This window comes from Myodes glareolus, chromosome 5 (genome assembly GCF_982192425.1).
Source record: "Myodes glareolus chromosome 5, mMyoGla1.1, whole genome shotgun sequence".
Classification (NCBI taxonomy): domain Eukaryota; kingdom Metazoa; phylum Chordata; class Mammalia; order Rodentia; family Cricetidae; genus Myodes; species Myodes glareolus.
This window is the reverse complement of record NC_142030.1, coordinates 57,033,162-57,050,538: the sequence shown is the minus strand read 5'-3', so window position 1 is coordinate 57,050,538 and position 17,377 is coordinate 57,033,162. Positions and strand designations below refer to the sequence as shown.

Below are 17,377 nucleotides of genomic sequence, written 5' to 3'. Positions count from 1 at the left end.
ATGGTTAAGGAAAGGTGTCAGATAAGTCCTTTCAAGACAGTCTTGAAGACATTAAGAAGCAAATGAAAGAAAAGGGATAAAAACTTGGCAGAGATTAGCAAACACAAGTTTGCACCATGCCAAGTACCCACTAACACTTCTACACTGCCGAAAAATTACCAAGATAACAACAGGTTGTTAGTTTTGGCAAATGAAGATCCCAAGTGAGAGAAGCCCAAGATATCATGTCTTACAGCCGAGAAGAGGATGGTACTGCCTTGCATGTCAGCTCTCTACAGTGAAGAGAAGCTTAACTCCAACAAAGTGAAGACCTTGATCAGAACCGGATGGAATGTATCTCAGAACTGGTCTCCAGTAGTGACAACACCGTCGGAGACTTGTCTGTGAAGACCTTCCAGCAAATTGCTCTTGAAGAAAATGAGTCGCCATTCCAAACCAAAGAACCGCGTCCTTCTGTTCCTCCAGACACACTGGGGAGTGATTTTGACTCAGATAAAGTCAAGCCTACTGATGATGTCTTACCTAGGACGGTGTCTTACTGTTGTCACTTAAAGAAAGATTTTAGTAATGTAAGGTGCTCCACTGCTTTGGGGGACTGTGAAGCCAGTTCTTGGGTGGGAGTCTTTGGAATTTAGAAGAAGTGGGTGTGAAGACCCAACTGTAACTCTGCACAAACTTGAAAATATAGAACAAAATGTTTGTCTGTGGAACAAGGACCAAATTTTCTTATCCCCTAGACTGACTTACCAAGGGGAGAATGCTGAAACAAAAGTCGTTTTACCGTCTGAATCCGAACAAACGCAAAGTCACCATCAATGTGCACAGAAAAGAGCAGAGCAGAGAAGAGCCAACCAGAAATGCAAATCAAAATCCTCACTGAGGTGTGAGGGCAACAAAAGCAAAGATGAACACTCTTCACAACCGACAAAACTGGATGGGTCTATTGGTTCCAGTGCCGCTTATGATTTTAATCTGGAAGAGCGTGTTCACCTCACCCCTTTCTGACAAAAAATGAGTGGAGAAATCAGCAGCAGGAACCGGCAAGGGAGTGCTTCCATCTGAGCGCCTCTGAGGGTGAGTCTGATGACGTCTGCCTGTCTCCTCGTAAGCACCTGATAGACCACACCAGAGAATCAGACAGGCCAGTCACCAGGCCTCAGCCTAAAAGAGAACTCAAGTATATGGATGAAAAAGATATGGAGAAGGCACTGCCAACCAGAACTCCTACCGGTATCCCACCCAAGAATCAAGAATCATCTGGTTGTAGCCTATAGTGCATCAGCAATGTCCTGCTGACTCCTGTAGTGGAAATCAGGGAACTGTCTCTGTCTCCCAAAAGGCATGAAGACAGCCCAGTCGTGCCTTTGCCTAAGCACTACCATCACAAGCTATAAGAAACCCACACTCACTTAGAAACTGAGAGGAGGGAACCCCTTCACAGACTTGTGCTTCTTGGATTCTCCTATTTTCAAGCAGAAAAAGGGTATGAGACACCCTAAAAAACGTACAAAGCACACACAGTAACTCCTTTTGTTGGATGCTATAGGAGAGGATCCTTCTCTGTTGCCTGATAGAGTCTGTGAGGCAGTGTGCAGTGGGCGGAACCATCCCTTATCAGGCTCTGGGTCAGGACCTATACTTTGTAATGATGTGGATTGCTATCAACATCTAAAATTTCTCCAGCAGGGGAATTTCAGAGTTGAAAATTTATAAAGATAGGATGTGGGTCTTTCATAAATCCTTGGCACCACAGTAAGACATGGCATAAGTTCCTGAGAGGCCCTTATTTTATACCATTGGTTCTTTGGGTAAGCTGGATGAGGAATCATGATGAAGAGAATTGATGGTTTTGGTTCTGGGACAAGGTAACTGTTACGAGCTCTCAGTATGTGTGTGGCATCATTCTTCATCAGAATCGACATGCCATGGACCTCAGGCTAGCCCTTCATGTTGTCAGAAGTCCACAAGTATAACATGTGACATGTAAGGGTTTCTGGTTTTGATCTATGTATAAAATGAAACAGTCCAGTTCAGAGAGTTGAACTTCTATGGGTGTGTATATATTTCTTTAAACTGAAATCACTCTACGTGGTCCATTTTTAAAGAACAATGAAAGCTGGCCATTGTGGTAGCCACAATATAATTTAAAGTCTGGCCATACATAATGGTGGCCATTGTGTTTCTCTTCTGCTCTTAACTGTCAAGTAACCTTGATTATCTTCCTTTCTTGTCTTAACCACTCCCATCTTGTTGTTTCCTCTTCAGCCATCCCTGTCAACTTTCCCCTTCTCTTCCCATTAAATTTGTCTTATCAAGTTACCTGCAGCCTTCAGGCCCCAAACCAAGACATTTCTCTTTGGGGCTCATCAGTGAACATGTGTATCATATGGGCAAGGCCCAGGAGTAAATCCCACTGCAAACAACAGAAGGGCCTAGTGTTCGTCTCAGACTGTCCACCATGACTTCCTGCCGTCTGTTCAGTCACGCTGAGAGCTCTTCTCTGTCGCTCATGTGCATCCCGCTCTCCCATTACAGTCTACTCTCCAGACACTTCCTTTTCAGTGCCGAAGACAGAACCCAAGGTCCTGTGTGTGGCAGGAGTGCCGCCACAGCAGTCTCCAGCCACGCTGTTTATCTTTTGTAATGTCATAGTTCCTCCAGAGCAACCATTTTACCTCAGAATAAGTACAAGTCCACTTTCATCTCAGGGACCTCCTGTGGCTGTGATTACCACAGTGTGGCCTACCCAGTGGTAGACTGTATCCTGGTCCACACTGAGCAAGCTGGCTTGTGGGCCATGTTTCATACAAGCTATGTTTAGTTTTTATGTATTTAAAAAGTTAAAAACAAATACTTGGATTAAATTTGCTACTTAGCCTGCAGAACCCCAGATATTTATTTCCAGGCCTGTTTTTTCAAAAAAAAAATTTTCCCATAGACTGGTGTGATGTGCATACTTATAATTTCAACACTATAGAGGCTGAGGCAGGAGGATCCTGTTTTATACCAGCTTTGCTACATAATCTCAAAAAGCCAAAAAATATTTTTCTATTTCCTTCTGTAGATACTTGAATGTTTATTGCAAAGATATTTGTGTCTTGTATCAGCCTTGACCCTCACTCCACGTGGTCACTATTACCTTTCCAATTTTAGTGTGAGCATCGGTCACTGTTACCTTAAAACTGCTGTTAGACTTTTAGTCTTTATCATGTTTCTGTATTCTTGATGTAGTATTTGTTCATAGGCTGTTAAGGGTTTTGCTTCAACATTTTTATCTGATATGCACTGATATATATTGATATATATATTTATTAATTTATAATTGACTTAAGAGGTTGAGACTTACTATGCTGGTACATATAGATTATTTTTGTTATATAATATCTTAGAAATAAACCAGACTTAATGTCTCTTTTAAAAATAAATCATTTCAAAATAAAATATTATAAACTTCTACCCTTACCCTGTTTCTTATTACTCCAGTGCTTCTAAATTTAACTATACTACGCATTTATATATTCATTATGTTCCTTCTTGTTCGTACCCGCCCCCACTTTGAAGGGCACACATTCCACAGCTGATCACAGTCAGAACAGGGTCTGGTACCTGTTGCATACCTAGTTATGCTTATTATTGCATGGCGATCTGTGCTACAGATGCATTCGTTCTTTAGATTTCAGAATTATGTGCATGACATCATGACTTTGAATAAGAGAGACCAGTGGGTCCAGGGAAGATACAATCTGCTTTTCACTAGAAGAAGACCAGAGAGTTTAAAATCAGGGGCATGGCTAGATGATGTTTCAAACTGAAAGAGATAAAACTTCCTCTGCTCAAAGACCTCCCATCAAGAATTCTTAGTAAAAATGAAACCAGCTTTTTGTTTTGTTTTGTTTTTGTTTTTCGAGACAGGGTTTCTCTGTAGCTTTGGAGCCTGTCCTGGAACTAGCTCTTGTAGACCAGGTTGGCCTTGAACTCACAGAGATCCTTCTGCCTCTGCCTCCCAGGTGCTGGAATTAAAGATGTCTACCACCACCGCCTGGCAAAAGAAACCAGCTTTAAGGCAAAAATAAGAATAAAGTATGCCTTCCTTCTCTGCTTGTCATTAAAAATATCTTTGAAGTGATGTCTCTAAGTTGAAAAATATCTATAGATCTTAATTAAGGAGCTGGAGAGATGGTTCAATGGTGAGAGCATTTATGACTATTGGAAGAGTTCTGGTCCTAGCACCCACATCATGGCTTACAACCATCTGCAACTCCGGATGCACACACCACAAACACAGGCACACACACATACAGATTGACCAAATGGGTAGATGAATGAATGAATAATAATAAATAAGTATAATAATATTTAATATTAATTATAATATTGTTAATTATAATATAATTGATTATAGTACATATAATAAATATAAAAAATAAATGATTATAGATACATGTCTGTAGTCAAACTAAGTAAACTTTTCTATATACAAACAGCTTCTGCGGGGCTAGAGAAGTGGCTCAGTGGTTCAGAGTACTGACTGATCACCTAGAGGTCTGGGTTCAGTTCCCAACACCCACATGGCAACTCACAATCATATGTAATTCTAGTTCTAGGGGATCTGACTCCCCCTTCTGGTCTCTGTGGGCAATAAATCTCAAAAAAGAAACAAAAAATGTTGTATTACAGATCTTTAGTTTCCTCTTCACATACAGGCATCTCTGAGACATTTCATGTCAACATTCAGGGCCATACCATTCTCTGTGAGGGTACATTCTAATTCAGTGTGTAGATGGACTTAAATTTTGTTTAAACAGTCTGTGGTGAGCAATTTTGTTGGGTTCCATTTTCCCCTCTTATTATGAAAAAGGTAGGGCGAACATTCTTGAAACTCAGACATATCCTGGTATATTTTGCTAGTTTATACTCAGGGCAAAATCCTAGCAGCAGGGTGGAAGTATTGGAAGCAATAGCCAGTTGTTTTTCTCCAAAAAGAGTTCCGTAATTGCACTTTTACAATATTACCTGATGACTTAAAATTATGACTGTTCCTAGATGGGCCTCACAGATTTGGGGATGCTGAGTTGTATAGTTCCAGAGAAGCTGTGTTCCTTCACAGGCTTGGTGACTCCTGGCTTCTTCCCTGCCTGCCACTCTCACAGAAGAAACACATCTTCCATCATTTCAATGGTCATTTCTTAGTGCCATGTGGAATTCTTAATTTTTATTTTTATTTTTTTGTGTTTCTTTGATGCGGTGTTTCTCTGTGTTATAGCCCTAGCTGTCTTGGAACTTGTATCCAAACTGGCCTCAAACTCACAGAGATCCACCTGTCTCTGCCTCCCAAGTACTGGAATTAAAGTCTTGTGACACCATACCTGTTAGAGTATTATTACTAATACACATTTTTTTTTTACTTTTAACTGCTTGTATATTCTTTGCTTTTTATATTTTGTTTTTTCTTCCTATATAAAACTGTAAATTGAACATCTTAGCTATTTGCTTTTCTGTATTGCAAATATCTTTCCTTAGTTTGTCAGAGTTTTAGGTTTTATTTACTAATTTTTGCTCAAAGAGATACATATATTTAATGTAGTTAAATTTATTACACTTCTGCCAAACTATTGGCTTGGTATCCCCCCGGAAATGCCCTTTCTATCCCAGGATCATTTGCACATGGCTTACTCCCTAATAGCCTGTCTGCAGGTCTGTGTTTTCCTTCCTTGTTGAAATATCATGTTTTCCATAAATTACAATGCCATGTGCCTTTGATTTCTTTCTTGATTCTCCACATTCTTTCACTGAAGTCTGTTTTCAAAGACAGTTTTACATTTCACACCCTTTAGAGAGCAAACTGTTATGCATGGGTGATATCACTGCCCTGAGGACACAACACTCACCCGGTGAACACTTGGATTGGACAGCAGCAGGTGGAGAGCCCAGGCACCAAGACTCAGGTCATTTCGCTTAGTTCTGCTGCTGCTGTTGGAGACAGTCTTTTTAGATAGCCCAGGATGGCTTTGAACTTTGCATCCTTCTGTCTCTTTCTTGTCTCCTGAGTTACAGGCCTGTGCCACCCATACCATTTGATTCACAAATTCTTCAGTGAAGAGTCCAGCCCAGAGAATGTACACAGGCAAGCAGATATCTCTGGGTGAGGTATTAGGAAGAGCAGAGCTATGGGGTTTTGGGGTAACTTTCCCTGTTTCAATTTTTCTGGAACCACCTAGAATAAGTTGCCTAAACAACAAAGTAATTATCCTAGTACCAGAGGCTAAAAGTCAGAGATCAATGTGTTGGCAAGGTTGGTTTCTTTTAAGACTCCTCTTCTTGTAGATGGCCATTTTCTTCTGTGTCTGTTCATGCCTAACCTCTTCTTACAGGACATCAGTCATATAGGGTGAAGGCCTGCCTATATGACATCCTGTCTCCAAATACAGTCACACTCTGAGATATTGGAGGTTAGGATACCAATTCATGAATTATGGAGAGACACAAGTCAGCCCATAACCCTCCTCAACATGATGAACCCACGTTCCTCAGTAAAATTTACAAGCATCAACTCAAATATCAGCTCCAAGCTTTCAGGTCCTGGGGGTCATGACCTTGCTTTATACTAACAACTTTACTCCGCTTAAGGCCAGTATAGAGGACTAATAGGTCAAAGTCAGAAAGTGGTGCTGTTCCTTTGTCCTGCAGCTGCGCAAGGGGCCAGACTTCTTCTAGGGAAATTTTAAGTCCAAGGGAGTTCACGGGGACTGATTTCTGGGAGAATGAGGCAGCCAGTTCAGTCAGCTTTTGGAGTCATTAATGCGACATCTCTCCTAAATTGGAGCTTTGGGCTCAGACCAGAGGACCTGTGGAAGGAGTTGACTCCTGTAGCCATTAGTATTGACCCAGAGCATTGTGGGTACCAACATTTACAGTATCCCAGGGGTCCTGAGATGAATAACTGGGAGCACTGACAAGAAAACCCTCACAAGGGAAAAGCAGCACAGCGTGAACCTCTGGGTTCTCTTCTTTGGGAGATCATTGAGCCGCCCCACTCCAAAGGGTCATGTCCAAGGTGGGGACCCCTCCTACTTATGTGCAGACTTTGATAGAGAATATAAACCTTTTCTGCTTCTTCAAAGGGTTAGGAGCGAAAGGAAAGGTGGAGAATGCCTCTGGGCATATAAAAAGCAATCCAGTCTCACCTAGTGATGCCTCCTGTTATGTATTCAAATTTGGAGGTACCTCATTATTCACTGCTTATATATAGTAGGTGATAAGATGTAGAATAATCATACTAACAAGTCAGAGAACTAAAATAATTAAAGTTAGAAGGACATAGAGATCTAACTGTTCTTCATTTTTCAAATGAGGGGAAAGGAAGAACTAATATTTATTGAATTAGATACTTCACATTATTAATCTACAAGGTCGATATTATTGCTTACCTTTTAGCTAATGAGATGCCATGCAGAAGAATCTAGTCTAAAGACACAATCCTGGGACTAGAACCCAGGTCTCATAACTTCTAAGCCTCTTAAAATATTTATTTATAATATGTGTATGAATGTGTTGGCTGAGTATATGTATGTATATTGTGTGCATGCCTGGTTCTCACCAAAGTAAAAAAAAAAGTTATTGGGTTCCCTGGGGTTGAAGTTATAGCCACCATGTAGGTGCTGGACATTTAATCTGGAAAAACAGCTAGTGTGTGTGTGTGTGTGTTTTAATTATTTGTTTTTATCTTATGTGCGTGGGTGTCAGCTACCCTGGAACCGAGTCACAGACAGCTGTGGCTGCTGGGAATTGAACCCAGGTCCTCTATAAGAGCAGTCAGTACTCTTAACTACTGAGCCACCTCCAGTCCCCATAGCTAGTACTTTAAAAAAAAAGATTTATTTATTATGTATGCAGTGTTCTGTCTCCATGTGTGCCTGCAGACCAGAAGAGGGCACCAGTTCTCATTACAGATGGTTGTGAGTCACCATCTGGTTGGTGTGAATTGAACTCAGGACCTCTGGAAGAGCAGCTAGTGTTCTTAACTACTGAGACATCTCTCCAGCCCGCATAGCTAGTACTCTTAACTACTGGGCCATTTCTCTAGCCCAAAAGCTACTTGTCTTTGGGTTATAATACTATGCAAATCCATTAAGTCATGGCTTTCTCAACCAATTTCTCTGCATTTCATGCAGTCTAAGAAAAATCTCTTGCCATTCATAAGCAGTAGAATTGTTCAGTGCTGTTGGTCTTCATTTTGGTGAGATGTCCAAATCACTGGAACCTTGTCATGAGCCTCACTCAGGCCCCACAGAGAGAATGTGGCTTAGAGATACACCAGAGAGTCCAGTGTCAGAGGGTGATGAGCACGGATGAGCCATGAGGATTAGAAGGAAGGCAAGAGGATCCATAGCTGTACAAATATGAAGGGATACATGCTGGAAGGAAAAAAGGAGGTGGGGCCCATGGAAGAGAATAGACCATAGACCTTGGGCTGTGGGAGAAGAGGCACAAATGGCCAAAAGGACTTTAGACGCCTTCAGCATGAAAGAGTGAGCACAGAAGAAATGAGCCCTTGTACAAGATGGAGTTTGGAGAGAAAGGGAGCACTCTGTGGTTGTCGTCCTGTGCCTCTCTGTGACTACCTTATCACCCACCACCAAATGCTAGGTCTTCTCACACTGCTGTGTATTAGTGTTTTTATTACCTGTACATCTTGGAAATCAGTGCCACTTGAGTTGTGCCCACAAACCATGCTTAATTTTGTGGTGGACCTCAGGATGACCGCTGATTTCTTCGGCCTCTCTTTGGTGGCGTCAGTGTATTTTACTGTGGGTGTGGAGAGGTAGAGGAGCAGGGTGGCATGCAGAGGACACCACAGGTCTTGTTGCCCAGAGCTGCTGGACCTTCCGCCCTCAGGAGATGTTTGACACCCACCCCTTACTTTGCAGCAGAAGTAAAGCTAGGCTTTATTGGTTTTTACACAAATGCCTGCTTGGATAATTAGTTCCCTGAACATAAGTTTAGCCTCCAGCAAGGAAGAAGTATATAAGAACGTAAGAGGATTCCTGCTCCTCTATAGTGGAGTGAGCGCCACCCGCAAGGTAGCGCTCTCATCAGTGCTTAGGTAGCACTTCCCAAAGGCAGGTCCTACTCCAAGCACTTTATGTTATTAACTTGCTTAATTTTCACAGTCAGTATGAATTTGGTACCATTATTTTCTCCCCTTTATAAACAGGGGAGCCAAGCTAAGTAGCTTGCCTGGAGTTGCTCAGATTGTAAATACCGAAAGCTTAAGACCACAAGAGTTTCGTGCCTCCCTCTCACAGCTATTCTGATTATGTATAGTTCAGGTTTGCCCGTGAACCTCACTTCTTCCTCTGTATCGTACTATTTCCAGAACAGTCTGCTCTGCCTACTCCTCTTGGGCAGTGCTTTAAGAGACGGCCTTCACATACAGATTTTCTTACTCCTCTTTCCTTTCCTCCCACTGCCTGTTCGCCACCCTGCGTATAAAGATTCAGGAATCTTAAGGAGTGGTCAGATACTGTGGTGTTTGAAGGAAATGATGGACAAGTAGGAGCTGAGTGGAGTGAGTCCTTGTGGATTGTTTGCCTCCTAAGCCTTATCATGCAGAGAACCATTTAGATGGGTTAAAAAAATAACATCAAAATCCACAGATCAAACTGCCCACGTTGTTCGGAGTGATGCTGACATCTGATGGCCCAGTGGACCTAAAGTCACGATTAATAATTTTGCTTGTCCCTTTCTAAGGCTTGAGAACCTGAGATCGTATGTATCTGCATCCCAGCAGATAGAGTGTCTTCAGCATCCGGAACATGGGTCAGCTGTGTGAGAAGAGGACACGAGGAGCGAGGAGACAGCAGAAGCCAAACAACAACTGCATCAGCATGTTAGATCTAAGACCCAACCATAAGAATCCCCCGCGGGATGAATGGAGAACTGACTGGACAGAGCTACTCAGAGAACTATTCAGAATAAAGCTGTTTTCCTAAAAGCACCCAGAAGACTGTCAAAGCACCAGGTAAGTAGCAGTGCCATAAGGAAAAAGGAGGAGCGCTGCCTTTTAATTTATTTTGTCAAGTTCTCTAGGAATCACTTGTTGGCCTTTTGGCTAAGATCTACTGTAATAAATAGGAACTCTGTGTAGAATGACCAGAATTCTAGCAGCCTTGGCGGTAGTAAGACACAAGTTTGGGAATGAAGTACATTCAATATAATGATGCATGCTGGTTAGTTTTATGTTAACTGACACACACTGTAGTCATCAGGAGTACTGAGGAGCATTGAGGAGGTAACCTCAATGAAAAAACCTCCAGAAGACATTGATGTGGGTGATGCCACCCCCAGATTAGTGGTCCTGAAGTCTGCAAGAAAGTGGGCTGAACAAGCCATGGGGAGCAAGCCAGTAAGCAGCACTCCTCTATGGTCCCTGCATCAGCTCCTGCCTCCAGGTCCCTGCCCTGTTCAAGTTCCTATAAACAGAGACGTGGAAGCATACGGCCAATGAAAATGAATCCTTTGCTCCTTGAGCTGTTTTGACCATGGTGCTTCATCCCAGCAGTGATGACTGTCACTAAGACCGATGGGAGCTGTGGGAAGTGACTTTGGACAAATGGGACATAGCCATGGGGAAAACAGGATCCACCCAGGCATATATCAGAAGGGAAGTGGGTGGGGTACAGTGATTTGAAAGGGGCAAACATACCACACATGTAGAACCTCCAGGAAAACCAAAGAACTCATAGATGTTTCTTCCAGAATAAGAACAAATTTAGAAGTAAGTACAATTTCATGTTTTATGTCCATTTAATGAAAACAACCAACCAACCAACCCTGAAACAAACACAAACTGATTATCTTTTCCCCTATTCTGAAGCTTCCTGAAGAAAGTACCTGGGCTGTTGAGGGAGTCCTTGTGTCCGTATTTATTCATCCCTGGGTCTGAAGTCAGTTTTGGGCCTATGAGTTGAGGTGGCCGGAAGACTGGCAGTACATTCACCTTGTCTCTTAGCAGCAGGTGGGGTTTAAGTCTGCCAGGACTTTCCCCACAGTACAGTCGCCTCTCTTCTCACCATCCTGATAGTGTGCTGGAGAACACTGTCATTCTGCCCACTGCGCTCTCTACTCCTAGACAGCTTTCACTGTCTGCAGTCCTGCCACCCCTGGCTGCAGTTTTTCCTCTTTCAAGCATTGCAAATGTATCTCTCCCCACCCGTTTGCTGTCCTTCACCCTTTCTCTTTCCTGCCGGAACTCCATTTCCATGCCACTGTCTACTGGAGTGAGACCAGAGGGATGCTGATCATCCCTCTATGGTTTTTTCTTTCCTTGAGTGTTCCCTTCCCCTGAAGTCTCATTTTCTTTTTCTTCTCAGAATCTTACTTCTTTGAGCTTGCACAATGACCAATTCTCATATGAGCCTCCCACCCCCCACCAGACAGGGTTTCTCTGTAGTTTTGGAGCCTGTCCTGGAACTAGTTCTTGTAGACCAGGCTGGCCTAGAACGCACAGAGATCCGCCTGCCTCTGCCTCCCGAGTGCTGGGATTAAAGGTGTGCGCCACCATCGCTTGGCATGAGCTGGTTTTTAATCTATTCTGATGAGCAAACCCTGTAGTTGCCGTGTCCCAGATAGGGCAGGTTCTCAGGTTTGACTCAGGAGCTCTGCTTTGCCACATCCTAGCAGCCGCTCAGTGGACTTTTCCTACATCCCACGCAGCAGCCCGCTGACTTTCACTTCCCTGGGCTCCTGGGAAAGGGCCCATGGGAAGACTTGGTTCACAGCCGTGACTTCTCAGGGATAATACCCAGAGTCAGTCGCTAATGTTGCTGCACACACAGGCGAGGGAACCCGACCACTGAGGTTCAGGTTTCATGTGGTAGCACTGGATTGGTATACCACGGAGAGTGGTTGTGGCGACAGCATGGCTTTCTGGCATGGACGACCTGCACTTTGGTCCCTTGGTCTGGTCTTTGGTTGGAAAACTAATTTTAATGCTACAAGAGCACTCCAGCTGGAAGCTCTGGTGGTTGTCTGCCTGGCAGTTTGTTGAGCCCAACCAGGGACACAAGCCCCAGCTTCTTCAGATCTGCAAAGAGAGATGGAATGCCCCCAATGGCTTAATCACTGTCAGCAAGTGACATTTACTCCCTGTCCCTTAGTATCTTTATTCTCCATCTTTAAAGTAAAATTGAACTTGCTTTGTACACAGGCATGAGCAATATTTATTTAAAATAAGTCAATATTTATATAAAGTAAGTAACCTGAAAATCTTTTTCCTTATTCTCTACCCTTGGTCTTTTCCATAGAAACATCTTTCTTGCTTTCTAAAATACCTGCTAGACATTTGCAGTTTGTTATTTGTGTGCAATAGTACATTTTCTTCCTCAGGTAGAGATTCCATCCTAAATGCCCACTGTATTCTGAAAAGTAGGTGCAGATCCCCTACTTGGTGTTTTTAGATGGGTTAAGACATGTGCAGAATGCAGAGGCATAAACTGAATTATTCCTTCCCAGTGGGATTGGGGTTGTCCACCCTGATGGGCAGTTCACTGTCTCGTTCCTTATCGCCTTGGTTTAAAGATACCGGACCAGGTGAGGGTGCTGAGGAGCAGAGAGAAACGAGAAGGGAAGACGGTACCAGGCATATGTGGATGTCCCAGCGTAGCCACGGTTTCCTTTCTTAAGTTTCTAATTTACAAGTGTGTATTTCAGCTAATACTGGAAAAGCATCTGGAATGAACTTTGGTGGCCAATGCCGTTTTGGAACCTAGAAATAAAATAACAATGGCTGTTAAGAAACGTTCTGTTTTCTGGTGTAGCTTTGAAGATGGGCTCAAGGCTCCATCCCACGGGCATTTGACTGTGTGGCAGTGTCACTCAGAATCAGATACGTAGTTTCCCACGGCGACTTGTTGGAAAGTGGTCTTTATTTGGATGTGTAAGTTGGGTAGAGGGTTCTCTCTGAGACAGATCTCTCCTTGTAGCCCAGGCTGGCCTCGAGAGTGCACTACTACTCCTGGTCCTTTCCTTTTCTATGGGCCTCATGCTTGTGCAAAAAGCATCCCTTTGACTGCGCTGTTTCTTTAGCCCCACGGAAGATTCCCTCCCACACCCGAGACAGAGTGTCTACATGTACCTCTGGCTGTCCTGAAACTCCCTCTCTAGTCCAGGCTGACCTCGAACTCACAGAGATCTGCCTGCCGCTGCCTCCTGAGTGCTGGGATTAAAGACAAGAGCCACCACTACCTGGCCATTTGTTTTTAAATCTTTATTTCTGGAGACTGGAGAGATGGCCTAGCAGTTGCGAGCATTGGCTGCTCTTCCGGAAGATGAGAGTTTGATCCCCAGGACCCACGTGGTGGTTCACAAGTGCCTGTAACTCCAGTTCCAGGGACAGCCACACTCTTCTGGCTTCCCTGGGCACCAGGCATGTGGTTGGTGCATATGCATGAATGTGGGCAAAACATGCATGCATGCGAAAAATCTTTGGTACTTACATAATTAAATATATAGATTGAATCATATAGAATTATCAGAATGTGTGAGTTTTAATTTTTTGTTAAGACAACCAAATATTGGTACTCATATAGCTTAACCTAATATGTGAATAGGGAAATCGCACTAAAATATTTTAAAGTCAGTTTCTTTTTAGTATTAACAATTGCCTTCTAATGTACTGATTTTATGAGTTGCGATTTTCTATATCGCTTACAGGAGGGCCCATTTAAACTTTACCAGACTTTCTGTTTTGCACATGTGTGGTATGATGTCCTGACTGGAAATTCAGGAATTTAAGGGCAACTAGAAATCTTTCAGCACACGTTTCTCACAGCATTAACTGCAATCCTCCCTGACAACTTGGAGGTTACTGACTCTGAAACGCGGCCAGTTGCTGGGAATCCAGCGTGGATTCTTTCCATGACCCTTGGAAACTGGCCTGGTTCCAATTAATGGATTTTTTGTTTTGTTTGAGGCATGCTATGGTCTAGTTTTTCTGGTTAACTCCCAGATCTTCTGCCGTTCTTCTTGTACAACCCATTTTCTTTGTGGTGGGTCTTACCAGAAGATACCATGTGCAGAAAAGGAGCTTCTGGAAATTATCATGTTTCAGCAGCAGAACTGTTTAAACATCTGACAGTCATTTGCAACCAAACATCTCTGCTCTCATCCATGGAAAATATCACACATAGCAAAGAAAATTGAAAAGAGCTGGCAGAAGATATCTGTTGCGTTTGCACTGTGCAGTGTTCAAATGAGTTCCCGGGGGACCGCAGACGATGGTTACTTTTTCGCTTTGGTTTAATGAGTTGGGAGTGATCTTTTCTGCATAGAGGGAGGAATCAGAGACCAGTTTTGAAGGTGAACTTGAGAAATCAGTCTTCCTATTCTAAAAGTCAGTGTCACGATGGATGGAGATCTGGCTTAAATTTTATTTGGAGTACTTTGAAATATAAAACATGTAAGTGTGGAGCATAACTATTGTTAGTAGACCGACCGTAAGGGGCGTGAGGAAGACCGTCAGAATTCTCAGTTACACAGGTCCATTCTTGCTGGCCCTGGCTTTTCAGTCACCACTGTTCCAGGAGTCCCTCAAAAAAGTGATTCCATATAGTTTGAACTAATGGGCTAATAAGTTTATCAGCCCCGGGACTTGCAAACTATACTTGCCCTTTTAACCCCTAGTTAGGAATGAATTTGTATTCTATTTAGAAATCCAAGAAGTTTCCAAGGTTGTTTATGATGAGCCAAGAAACTAGTTAGTTTGGAAAAGAGCCTTTGGCCTGAATTGGTTTAATCCTAGGGTGTGATCAGTCTTTAATTCACAATGGTGTTCTGTCTCATCTAAAGGCATCTAACTAGGCAAAGGTAAGAACATCTTATAGCCTTCTCTGGAACACACTTTGAGTGAAATGAATGGTGACAACTCCACTAAGAAAATTTCCATTTCCGTGTGTGTGTGTGTCTGTGTGTGTGTGTGCAGAGGCCCAAAGTTGATGTTGGGAGTCATCCTCTGTTAATCTTTCACCCGAGGAAGGAATTTTTCTTTTTATTGATTTTGTTGAGCTCTACATTTTTCTCTGATTCCCTCCTTGCCTCCCCCCTCCCCTTCAGTCCTCCCCCAAGGTCCCCATGCTCTCAATTTATTCAGGGGATTTTGTCTTTTTCTACTACTCATGTAGATTAGATCTATGTATGTCTCTCTTAGGGTCCTCATTGTTGTCTAGTTCTCTGGGATTGTGATTTGTGGGCTGGTTTTCTTTGCTTTATGTTTAAAAGCCACTTATGAGTGAATACATGTGATAATTGTCTTTCTGTGTCTGGGTTACCTCACTCAGAATGATGTTTTCTGGCTCCATCCATTTGCCTGCAAAATTCAAGATGTCATTATTTTTTCTGCTGTGTAGTACTCCGTTGTGTAAATGTACCACATTTTCCTTATCCAGTCTTCAGTCGAGGGGCATTTAGGTTGTTTCCAGGTTCTGGCTATGACAAACAATGCTGCTATGAACATAGTTAGCACATGTCCTTGTGGCACAATTAAGCATCTTTTGAATATATACCCAAAAGTGGTATTACTGGGTTTTGAGGAAGTTTGTTTCCTAATTTTCTGAGAAATCGCCACACTGACATCCAAAGGGGCTGTACCAGCTTGCATTCCCACCAGCAATGCAGAAGTGTTCCCTTTCCCCCACAACCTGTCCAGCATAAGTTGTCATCAGTGGTTTTGATCGTGGCCATTCTTACAGGTGTAAGATGGAATCTCAGAGTTGTCTTGATTTGCATTTCTCTGATGACTAAGGATGTTGAACATTTCCTTAAGTGTCTTTCAGCCATTTTAGATTCCTCTGTTGAGAGTTCTCTGTACTCTATTTTTAAAAATTGGATTATGTGTTCTTTTTATGACTAATTTCTTGAGTTCTTTGTATATTTTGGAGATCAGACTTCTGTCTGATGTGGGGTTGGTGAAGATCTTTTTCCATTCTGTAGGTTGTCGTTTTGTCTTGTTGACCATGTCCTCTGCTTTACAGAAGCTTTTCAGTTTCAAAAGGTCCCATTTATCAATTGTTTCTCTCAGTGTCTGTGCTGCTGGGGTTCTATTTAGGAAGTTGTCTCCTGTGCCAATGTGTTCAAGTGTACTTACCACTTTCTCTTCTATAAGGTTCAGTGTGGCTGGCTTTATGTTGAGGTCTTTGATCCATTTGGACTTGAGTTTTGTGCATGGTGATAGATGTTGGTCTATTTTCATTCTTCTACATGTTGATATCCAGTTATGCCAGCACCATTTGTTAAATATGTTTTCTTTTTTCCATTTGATATTTTTTGCTTCTTTGTCAAAAATTAGGTGTTCAAAGGTGTGTGGATTAATATCCAGGTCTTTGATTCGGTTCCATTGGTCTGAGGAAGGGACTTTCAATCAAATCCAGAACTTGCAGATATGACAACCCTTGCTGAATGCAGGAATGACACAGTTGGACCACCAGTTCCCCTTGGCATGTGTGTGGGCTCTGGGAACTGAACTCTGGTCCTCATTCTTGCATTGCAAACTCTAACTACTGAGCCATCTTTTCAGCCTTTCATTTTCCTTAGTGTGAGAAATACAGTGTTCTTTATTGAGTCCAATCTAGCACATCCATTACACTATTGTTAATGGAATCGGGAGGATGGGAACAGTGGGATAATTAGCAAACCAGTCAGCCACCCACAAGAGACACGACATGAGAATCCTGTCTAATAATTATAGTTTTCTTAACTGAGCCTTAGGTGGCAGCTTTTTGTCCATCAACGGAATAGGAAATAGATTTCTGTTTCCACGCCTGGGATCTTGTTCTAGAAAACGTTCTTATTACCAAGTATAAAGGAGGCAGTGCAGTCAATTTTAACAACATTTTAACCTGATACATCCCAAATTAATGTGATGTTAATGTGCTGCCAATATAAAAATCATTAGAGGGACAGTTTATATTTTGGTTTCTGCATAAAGTCTTAGAATCAGTGTGGGTTTTATGGGCAAAGTGTGTATCAGTTTGTGTAACATGATGGAGGCTGGCTGGTTGGGGTTCTTGTCCTGCCCTGTTCCCCCAGCTGTTTAGTCCCTAAGTAAAATCACACAAGAGATCTTTATAAGTTATAATGCTGATTGGCCCTTTAGGTCTAGCTTCTTACTGGCTAACTCTCACATCTTGATTTACCCATTTTTCTGATCTATGTTAGCCATGTGGCTCAGTACCTTTTTCATTGGGGCAGCTCACATCCTGCTGCTTCGGTGATCTGGGCAGGAGTGGGAGGAATCAACTTCCTCCTCCCAGAATTCTCCTGCTCTCCTCGCATTATTTCCACTTCCTGCCTGGTTTTCCCACCTACACCTTCTGCATGGCCA

The 17,377-nt window shown here is 42.7% G+C and overlaps 1 pseudogene; it reads left to right on the top strand.

Annotated features, from left to right (window-relative positions):
- LOC125391960 (shugoshin 1 pseudogene) lies at positions 1 to 1,524 on the top strand (annotated as a pseudogene).
- The last annotated feature ends 15,853 nt before the right edge of the window (positions 1,525 to 17,377 follow it).